Genomic DNA, 11,187 nt, shown 5'->3' on the forward strand with positions numbered 1-11,187 from the left:
TTAGTAGTTTTGACTGTTCCTGAGGGGTTTCCAGTGCCTTCTCCCACCTTAAGACCTGGTGGCACCGGAGTTGGAGTGGATCTAATTCACTTCTTCAAATGTGGCTATTAAAGGGTAAGCCTAGCATCTGCAGGTACTAGCCACCCATCGGGACAGATCAACAGAGGCAATGTAGGGTTCACTGTGGCCATCCTAAACAGCGGTCACAGCTACTGGGTAACACCCGGACTCATAACACCTAGTTAATGTTATGCCCCATAGCAGTGCCCTAGTTAATGTTATGCCCCATAGTAGTGCCTTAGTTAATGTTATTGACCATAGTAGTGCCCCAGTTACTGTTATGCCCCATAGTAGTGCCCTAGTTAATGTTATGCCCCATAGTAGGGCTCGATATAATGTTATGCCCCAAAGTAGTACCCTAGTTACTGTTATACCCCATAGTAGTGCCCTAGTTAATGTTATGCCCCATAGTAGTGCCCTAGTCAATTGCTTGTCATTCATTTTGCACGTTCTTTGTAACAGTGATGCTTCTAGTGCTCGGTCCCTAATGGCAGTTTTGAATCTTAGGGCAGTATTCAATGAGAATTTTGACGATGTGCAGCGAATCCTGTTTAGGATTCGCTGCACATTCGCCACTGCCTGCCGCGTTCCGGAGCCTCGCCGGCTCCAGTATTCAACGAGTCAGGGGCTCACTGCCCCAGACCGGCGAATTTGAACTCCTGCGGCGATGCCGCAGGGAGCCTGAGGACGGCGGCAGGCAGGGAGATGGAAGTCTCCCTGCCTGCCCCAGAACGTTTGTGGGGGGGGGGGGCTCCCCGGGAGCCAGGCAGCACAGGTTGCCCCCCGGGATAGCCAACAGGGGACCGGGTATTCACTACACCCGATCGTGCATATGTAATGATCGGGTGCAGTGAATATATGAATATCTAATGAGCGGCTCGGCTCCGGCCCCCTGCTGGCTGCTCTGTGTAAAAAAAAAAAAAATATTTAAAAAATATTTTTACAATTAAATATATATTCATGTGCACATGAATAAAAATAGCATGCCCCTGCTCAGAATAAAATTCCTGATTTTTTTACACCAAATGTAAAAAACAAAACACTTTATTTTAAAAGTTCACATTTCACTTCACCATAAAAAGATAGCGATTGCTACTCGTGAATCATGGCGATAAAAACCTTGAAATGTATTCGCCATCTGGTCATTGAATAGGGTGATTCACCGTTTTAGTCAAAAAAAATCGCCGTACAGCACGAAAATAGCACAAAATCGCCATAAAACATGGCGAATCAGCCTCATTGAATACCGCCCTTAGATGACAGACCCACATGCAGGGCATCAGTGCTGGGAAAATGGCATTATACAGCGAATTTAAAGTTTGAAGACCTGGTAGGAGAGAGGGGAACCAATCATCACCACTTTCCTAATACAGAACAGTCCACTTTATGGGTCAGACCTAATGTCAGAGCTCAATCCCTATTACAGTTCACTTCACAGAGGCTATAATAAAGGAGAAAACTCCTATGTTATAGCACCAGGCTCACTAACAGCTGTGCTTATGGTGGCTACTACTGGGGTGCTTGGTTTCCCCAAGCTCTCCCTTTGATGTGAATATGGCAGACTGTTTTAGCGGGGCACTGCTTAAAGTAGAAGGGCACATTTTACCCTTTAAAGTTTGGCCAGGGAGCGGCAGTGCCTTGCTAAAACAACCTATCCTGAACACTAATCCATTATAGCTACGCCCATGTTCTGCGTAAACCGTAAACACGTGTAACTTAGCATGTACCATAAAATAACATTGCTGAGAGGTGGGGGGCCGGATGGAGACTGTACACGGGGACCCCTCCACCCGTAATAAGCCCCAGTTCTCTATTTTATTATTAACAGTGACTTTTATTCACAATCTGTCACACATTTCCACTATACTCCTTAAATGAGGGCGTAAATATCCCTTAATTTGGTCCAGTTTCTCCATCTAGATGCTGAGAAATACGTGTGCCTGGGAATAATACAAAGTAGTTTCATTTCTCCGAGTAGGTACGTGGAGACTACTTCATTTCCCCTTGGGTTGCTGGCAGGAAGTGCACTATATAGTCATTAATAGAAGACAAGGTGTGTGTGTGTGTGTGTGTGTGTGTGTGTGCGCGTCTTGTGTTGTGTAAATAAAGCTCTGCTCTAATTCACAGACCGGGGTGAAACGCGTCTCCCTAATTATTCTGCAGCTGTGAACGTGGACGGATTTTCAAAGGGCTGCAATTAATGGTGTGCTTGAATGGAGGCTGATTAAAGGCCCCTAAGACTCAGATCCTACGGGAAAATCTGCAATAATAATGTTTCTCTGAAGTCCGTAGGGGAAAAAAAGCATATTTTGTACAGCAGCGTTCTGTCTGAGGCTGCCGAGTGAACACGCAGGATGATAAATACACAGTAATTATGATGTATTCTTACCCAGTGCCACAGTTCTCGCTGCCAGGCTGCTCGCTGGGAGCTGCTGCTCAATTACTATCCTGTCACAAGGTCATTAAGCACCACATGCAGTTATATGTATTAATCAAGGTGATAATGATAACGAAGGAATATTTCACTGCATTTGGCGGGATATGAACAGTTGCCTTTTTGCCTTTAAGGTTGAGGTGGCGGATGTAGAAATATGTCGCTAATATGGGCCACTTACAATGCTGGCCTTCATTCAGGGCGCTTTAAGGGGTGATGAGGCCCATGTGCGGCATGGCAAGACTGTGACAGAGGGTGAGTATTGCCTGGGATGCTATACTGGGGTAGGGATAGCCGTAGACCACCAATGATACAAAACCATCAATGGTCTATGACCTATGTTCAATACTTTTTCCATCGATAGAATCAGAATCAGCTTTATTGGCCAGGTATACTTGCGTATACTAGGAATTTGTTTTCGGTTTGCTGTGCAGCAGCCGGGTGGGTAACAAGTAAACAGCGTACAGTATAAGCAATAAACAATAGAAACAGGTGGGGGAACATGTACAGTCATAAAGAAAGTTAAGAGGGGACACTGAGTTAGATTACGTGCAAAGGGTTATGGCGCGACTAGACAGTGAGGTGTTCATGAGTTCATGTGTCAGCAGGTGAACCGCTTGAGGAAAGAAACTTTTTAGGCTTCCGGTGGACCTGGTGGGAATGGCCCTGTAGCGTCTGCCTGATGGCAGCAGGTTAAATAAGCCATGGCCAGGATGTAGTTGGTCCTTGACTATCTTCGTTGCCCGCTTTTTTTGCTCTGGACAGGTACAGATCCTGGACAGAGGGAAGGTCTGTCCCGATTATCTTCTCCGCAGTTCTGACTACTTTTTGGAGTCTGCATTTGTTTCTCTCGCTGGCGGAGCCGCACCAGACCAGTATTGAGGAGCACAGTACAGACTCCACAATTGCGGAGTAGAAGAGGAGCAGAAGCTTCTGTGGGATGTTGAACTTCCTCAGTTGCCTAAGGAAGAATTGCCTCTTTTGCGCTTTTCCAACAATAATATCAGTGTTGGGCCCCCATATAAGGTCCCGGGAGATTGTGGTTCCGAGGAACTTGAAGGAGTCCACTAGCAGCAGCACATTGTCAGCAATTGTTAGCGGAGGAACACCAACAGCCTTCTTCCTAAAGTTCATTACCATCTCAACAGTTTTGGGAACCAGATGGTTTCCCACCATTGGTGATGCACAAGCAATGAATAGTTTTACATATTTGTTTGTACAAAGTGCCAGGGCAGGGAGATTAGCTCTGCCCCTGACACTCCCATGAAGCCCCGCCTTGCGCTCTCATTGGCGCACAGCCTACTGAATTGTAAATGTCACGTTCCGTGAAGCACCAGCCGGAGTGTAACGGAGGCTGGGTGCTTTGATGTAAGGCTGTTGCATGAACGACAGAAGGGAGTGAAGCAATTGGATAAAATTAAACCTTTTTTAATAAAGATACTGCGGTACAAGATATGAATGATGGCACAATGAATAACTGTAGATTTTGATAAATTGAAAAAAGTCAATAACATACAATACTTATTGTAGAGCTTTGAAGATGATGAATAAGTTGAATGATTGGATGATTGCAGAATTGGATGATTGGATGATTTGAAAGAAGAATTGGATAAGGATTGGATGATTGGTTGAAGAATTGGATGATTGGTTGAAGGATTGGATGATTGGATGAAGGATTGGATGATAAAGAAGATGAAGTCCAGATGAATCTGTGCTGAGTAGGATGCAGAACCAGGGATGCGACCACAGATAATAACCGTCAGGAATGAAGAAGAAGATGACACCCTTTGGGGGTTTAACCCTGTCCTATTCTTATAGGCGACAGAGGGTTCCATGATGATATGGTAAGCAGTCAACGATCAGCAGGAGATTGGAGTAGACTTCACCAAGAAGCGCAAGGAACTGTAGTGGGAACTACAGGTAGCCAGGAGAGCAATGATGTTAGCGGGTGGACACCATTGTACTGACTGCCGGTCTGGCCCGGCTAGTCAGTATTTGAAGGGTAAGCTGCGCGGTGATTGGTTGTGCAAATGATCTCACTGAATGGAGGCGCGCAGCATAGGCTGTAGGATCCAAAAAAATGGCCGCCGCCAGATGCGGCGACAGAAACCAGCCGGCGGTGAGTGTGCGCGGAGGCGCTGCAGCCGGCATGTCCAGTCAGAGGCCTGACCTGACATGGACCCATCATGGCGGCTCATGCCTCACGCCGCCCAGAGCCTGCATGGCATGAGACTGCACGCCACCACTGTCACCTGGCGGTGACAAAGCGACGGAACTCAGGTAGCTAGCATGGGAATCAGCAGTGGAGGTGAGCGCCAGGGCAGAGGGTAGCCTATCAGAGGTCTGTGGGCTTGGGACAGCACAAAGAGCCAGGGTAGCTGACATGGTGGTCGTGACAGTAAAGCAGGGTTGACCATTGCTGGTGAAACCTTGCAGATGGTTTCACACCATCAAGGTTACATATTAATGGGACCATCAAGGGTGACTATCGGTGGGTGTCCCGCCGATGGCCATCCGTATACTGGATGTGCAGTAGGAGGTGCTGGATTCTAATTGATCACTGTAGTAAAGTGTATTCTCTTATTTTGTATTTTAAGTGTACTCTATATTTATGTACTAAAGGGAAAATTTCCCATATGTACTAAGCCCCGGACACCCTGAAGTACTGAGGGCAAAACCAGTTATTGCTGGCATTACCCTATAGAAGCCTATGGCCTTCTTTCCGTATCGGTGCTGTCAGAGGGATCCAATCGGATCCCCCCAGAATCCCCCCACAGCTGTCTCATCATTCTGTGCATGCGCAGATGGACTCCCGGGGCTTACTGGGAGAGCTGCCAGGTGTGGTATATTTGGTCGACAATGCCAAGGCCACCACCAAGAATGTAGACATGCACAAGGTCGACACAAGCAAAATGTCAACATTGAAAATGTTGCCATGAGTTTTTCTGTTGTTTTGGGTGTAAATGTTGGACCCCAAATAAGTGTGCTGCTCGGCTGGCGCTACCCTTTGCCATTTCCAATTGCAAGCAACATGGATTGTAAAGTATAATCATCATGTGTCGACCATAGCCGTGTCAACTTTTTGCTTGTGTCAACATTTTGGCCATGTCCACCATGTGCATTTTGACCATATGGTGTCGACTTACTATCGACCTATCCTAGACATTGCCAAGCCTACTCTCTTTTACTGTTAATCCACCTTGAGGGCCACAATACACAGGGGCCGATTTATTAAAGCATATTAGCAGCATATCCTGGGGTGTACCCGCTAAACGTAAGTATAGCCAAGATGTATGAAGGAGGGATGGCATCAGATACTGTGGGCGGGATGTATTAAAATACATTGCCGCCCTTCGCGCCCCCCCCCCCCCCCCCGCCGCGATGCCGCCGCATATATATGTACTAACATATGCGGCTGGCATCGCGATGCGGTGACGGAGGCCCCCCGCGATACCTGTACTGTGGTCTGCGGGGGGTCTCCGTCACCTCCCAGCCGGCTTCTGCTGCTTTCACGCCGGGGACAGCTGAGCAGGCTGTCCCCGGCGCTTCCTCCTCCCCCCTGCAGCCGGAAGGACGTCCGGCTGCGTTGATAGGGGGAGGAAGGGCTTACCTTCCGGGGTCCAGGAGGACCTGCAAGAAGGTAAGCCCAAGGGAGGGGGAGAGGGGGGGTCGGCGGGCTTGCGGCGACGCGGCGGGGGGCGAAAAGAAGCCCATAGGCTTCTATAGGGTATCGCCACCCAAAGGTGGCGATACCCTTCAATGCGGTATCATTTTTGATACATTGGAAAATGCGGTAAAACCGGGGTTTTACCGCATTTTCCATTTGATACATCTCGCCCTCTATCTCCGATATCTGCCACAATCCGTCCATTTCCTACTGGATTTTCCAGAATGAGAAGCATTTGGGATCTTGACCCTGGCCACCAAATCCATCTCCAGATGGCATTTTCCTACAATAGCCTATGGCGCAGGTTCCCAAACTCGGCCCTCCGGACCCCACACAGTGCATGTTTTGCAGGTCTCCGCACAGAATCACAAGTGAAACCTGGAAACCGTGAACTGTGTGGGATCCTGAGGACCGAGTTTGAGAACTCCTACTCGCACAATACGATCACATTACTCCTTAGCGATCACAGGGGATTGGCTGCTATCGGAGTCCATTTTTACAGACATTAGTAATTAATGCTAATAAAGCCGGATTTATCAGTAATTCATACCTCCCAACTTCAGTCCGAAAAGGGGGGGGGGGGGGCATATGCAAATGAGGGCGTGGCTTATGCTAATTAGCCGTGACCTCATTTTCATCCGAGAATAGACGCTGTGCACAGCGTCTATTCTACTACATTGGGGGGTCTCCCAACTGCCACCCCCCGCAGCGGGACAATGCCTGCCGCGGGTGGGACAGCGGGACAGGACCCGAAAATCGGGACTGTCCCGCTGTAATCGTGACAGTTGGGAGGTATGGTAATTACTATTGTCGTTTGAAAAATATTGGTCAAAGCTGAAGATCATTAGCAGCGTTAACCCTTACGGTCCCTGCGCAATTATAGGCATGGCAGTTTGCTTTATTGTGCTAAATAAATAATAATGATAATAATAATAAATTAGGGAACATTTTCTAATACATCATTTTATGAGGTTTTTATTTAGTTTCAAGGAAATAAAATGATTCCCCTTTACATAATATTCATTCTCATCTGAAACCGTCTGAATTTTTACCGAAGTTCCGAGAGCAGAGTGCGCTCATGCAGAAAGAGACATCTATGGCTTATCTAGACCTTTTCATGTTCTCCGGTCCCCTGGGGATTGATTATTAAATTCGAGAAACATTTAGAATGTACAGAAACCTTAATTACAGCTGACTGTGCACCTGGCTGTCTTCCAGACCTTGGCTAATACCTGGAAGTTACATGAAGGAGAAGTCAGATCAAAGGATCAGGAAAGTGGTCATGCAGGGCCACGTCACCCAGGATTGAAGGCACTATTCCGTGGATACTGACAATTAGTCACTGAAAGTGAACTCAGAATCTTCCCCTAATATAAGTAATCAGCCAAAGGCGGAGCTACAGGTGGTGCAGGGGCTGCAAATACTACATAGCGCAAAGGTGATAGGGGGACTCCTCGCTCCTTTTCTCAGGCCGCCTCTCTGCCTGGGAAAAGGAGCGAGATTGCATCAGATTGCACATGCTCAGAGAGGTAAAGTAGAGCAGGAGGCCTGGGGGGGTTAGAGTACCAATATCTAGTCCCTATCCAAATTTTACATATAGAATGTACATATACAGTAAGCTTCGTGCCACAACAGTGCTCACCACTCCCCTGATCACGCTCTTCAGAAAAGATGTCATAAGGGGGCAGGTTCACAACCCTTTGACCTTGTCTGTCAAGTACATGCCAACCGTATGAGGTCAAACTAATGAGTCTAGATCTTCTCTACCACACCCTAACAGTAACAGTTTTGGCAATGACATGAGCTGTCTAGAAATAGATAAAATATATAAAAATACATAAAATAAATAAATCATTTAAAAAAAAAAAGGACCAGCAGTCCCCCCACCCGGCAATTACTAGTCCCAGGCTCAAAGAGCCTGGTCCGGGTTTTAGAAATTCAACATAGGGGTTTATTCCCCTATGTTGACCCCAACATAAAGGTCAACATAGGGGTTTCTCCGCAATTTCTAAAACCAGCACCAGACTCGAAGGCCTCTCCTGATTCTCAAAATATGGGGGAATATTACTCATGCTGTTACCCGTATTTTGGGAACCAGAACTGGCGCTTTAACCTGGTGCTGATTTTAAAGATTTCGGTGAACCCCTATGTTGTTTGGCCTCTGAATTTCTAAAACAAGGACCAGGCTCTTGAGCCCGGAGCTGGTTATAACGAAAGGGGAGGACCCCACATGGACCTTACCATGTTTGTATTTGGAGGCCGTATTTATGGCCGCCAAATCTAAATACGAATAGCAAAAAATATGGCTGCCTACGCCACCAGGAAATCTGAATCTAGTAAATCTGACCTATTTCCGAGTCATATTTACCGGAAAATACGTCCGATGCCAGTCGTATGCAGTCATATCCGACATTGGCTGTATTCACAAATGTTAGTAAATATCCTCTATTGACTGTGTCCCGTATATGGGATGCCCCGGTAGTTCTCACCAGCATTGTCAATAAAGTATTCTCCACAATCTACATATACTGTAAAGCCAAATTTTAATTTTCCGTCTTGAAAAAGTTCCCATTTGACTGAAGGGGACGAAACGCGTTGACGTCATACTTCACCCTCACCTGGAGATCCACACTAACAGACATCAGTAATTCTACAGCAGCAACGCAGCTTTTCATACGCCGCTGACTACCTGCCGCCACACGCTGATTTCAACCTTTCAGCGGCACCCTGCCAGAGCCGGCCACCGCCGAGTGCTCACAAACATCGAGCCGGCTGAGGTGCGGCGTCTCCACTCACCGCCAGTTGTCGACCGCTCCAACGGGTGCCAGCGCAGCCACCATACGTCACGGGCTGTTTGTGACTTCACGCTGATTTCACCTTCCAGCCGCAGGAGCTCAGCGCTGAAGGCTGATCCTGCGAAATTACAGTACTATATGCTACATCACCACAGGTAAATCTACTGACCCACCGCTGCCCTCTATTTCCATCAAGTCAGCTGAAGTGCAGCATATCCCCCCCCCCCGCTGCCGGCCATCAGCTGTGACCTGAACCAGGTATACTGAATTGCTGCACATCAAAGCATCTGACAAGTACATACCTCTTCAACTCTCTCCTTCTCCGCCGTGGTCAGTACCGTAAAATCTAGACCGAACCACTGGCTGGCTACACCGGCTTTTGCCGAGAGGAGCATCAGAGCTATGCACTAGTGGAGACACTATACTCCCAACGTATTACCTGACAAACAAGCGCTGGAGAATTTCTACTCCAAGTCCATCCAACATCAAGGGTGAGCATACATAAAATTACCTGTGCTTATAGTACTTTTAATTGCTGCTAGTGTCCATCTAAAATCAAGTCCTCCAATTCTGGACATTCTGTTTCTCACTTTATTCAAAAAAAAAATCTTTTCTACATAATGACTGTAGCCTATTGAATTACTGAAAGTCTGCTAATACTGGTTTCTAATTATCTCCATAATTGGATATTAATCTCCCAACCAAGTGTATCTATTAGAATTGCACCTATTTTTAAATGTTTTAATTTGCTGTTTGTAAATGTAATGCCATTTTCTATTTTTTCATATAAAACAATTTAAAATATAAACAGTGTGTCCATTACTCATTTATCTTGTACAGCTCTTGGGTGTGTCTATTGGTGTATCCAATTATATATCAGCAGCGCAATTCACTCCACCCCCCCCCCCCCCCCCCCCTTCCCTTTCTTTTTCTGTGTGAGTCAAGACAGACCCACAGGAGTGCATGCTGCAGCTGTTTATTCTGTATATACAGACTCACTATTATTTAGAATTTTTCTGATATTGCCTAGCGCCGGGAAGTGTGCCTTAGGGTGTTCCCAGTTTTTGGGTCTCCCTACTACACACCTACCCCCCATTTGTTTCCAAATTTAAATTTGACACATGCAAGCCATTGGAAATCCTTCTGTTATTTGTACCAATTCCCCCATAGGAGACTTTGGGACTATCCAGCTCGTCCTGTTTATACCAGGCAGGAGATCGTGTGGGGATTGGCTGGGTGTCATAATTATTATCATTTGTTTATCGTGTTGTAGCATGCAAGCCGTCAGAAGATGACGGCTTGCATGACAAGAAGGCGGAGGCGCCTTCCGCGTAATAACACAGGGTACCAGTACGAATGAACAAAGACCAGGATTTTAAAGACATTCTTTGTGTAGGCAGACATTGTTACTTTTTCATTTATGAGACGTGTCATGATGATGTCATCCACTTCATATAGAAGATCATGTCCTGTTCTTCTTCAGAGAGAGAGAGACTCACCCTGACCTCTATTCTGGAGGTTAAATGGAATCTGCATTGAACCTCTAAACCACCTGCACCATGGCTGGTCCAGAAATCCAATCCGATATACTGGAGTAGGACGTATAGTCTATAGGCTGGGGATAACAGCTCTGGCACTGCTGACAAGGTGCTACATGGTCATCTATCAGCCTACTCCTGCGCCATTTACTCATAAATCTTTTTCAATTTAACGTTAAGAACTTGTTCAAGGCGTAAATGGATTTGCATCGTGTTCGATGATGACTAGGACTTGACTAATGGCAAGATCAATGGTCTGAGCCTGAGGGATCAATGCAGCAGAAGAACAGTTACATCACGTCCTGATATAATCTATAACAATGTCAGAGAACCTGATTTGTGCACCTCTTACTGGGGCTAATTCAGACCTCGAATTCGCAGCAGCCAGTGTTCAGGTAGATGCCGCACCGCTAGAGTGAAATCCCGTCTTGCAAATTATTATCCTCACGGTGAGAATGGATTGTATACGGCTACACATCCACTCGCAGCCAAGCGAATATATCCAATACCCAGCATAAAAGAATCGATGGATTATTACACTGGACACCAGTCATCGCAGGCTCAGAGTAGACAGAGACAGACTCGGCGGTGCGATGGATACAGGTATATCCGGGCTGGAGCTGACATCACACACCCACCTCTAACACACTCAGACACGCCTAGCATTTTCCTGGACACTCCCAGCGGTTTCCT

Source organism: Crinia signifera, chromosome 7, assembly GCF_055691185.1.
Source record: "Crinia signifera chromosome 7, ASM5569118v1, whole genome shotgun sequence".
Taxonomy (NCBI): Eukaryota; Metazoa; Chordata; class Amphibia; order Anura; family Myobatrachidae; genus Crinia; species Crinia signifera.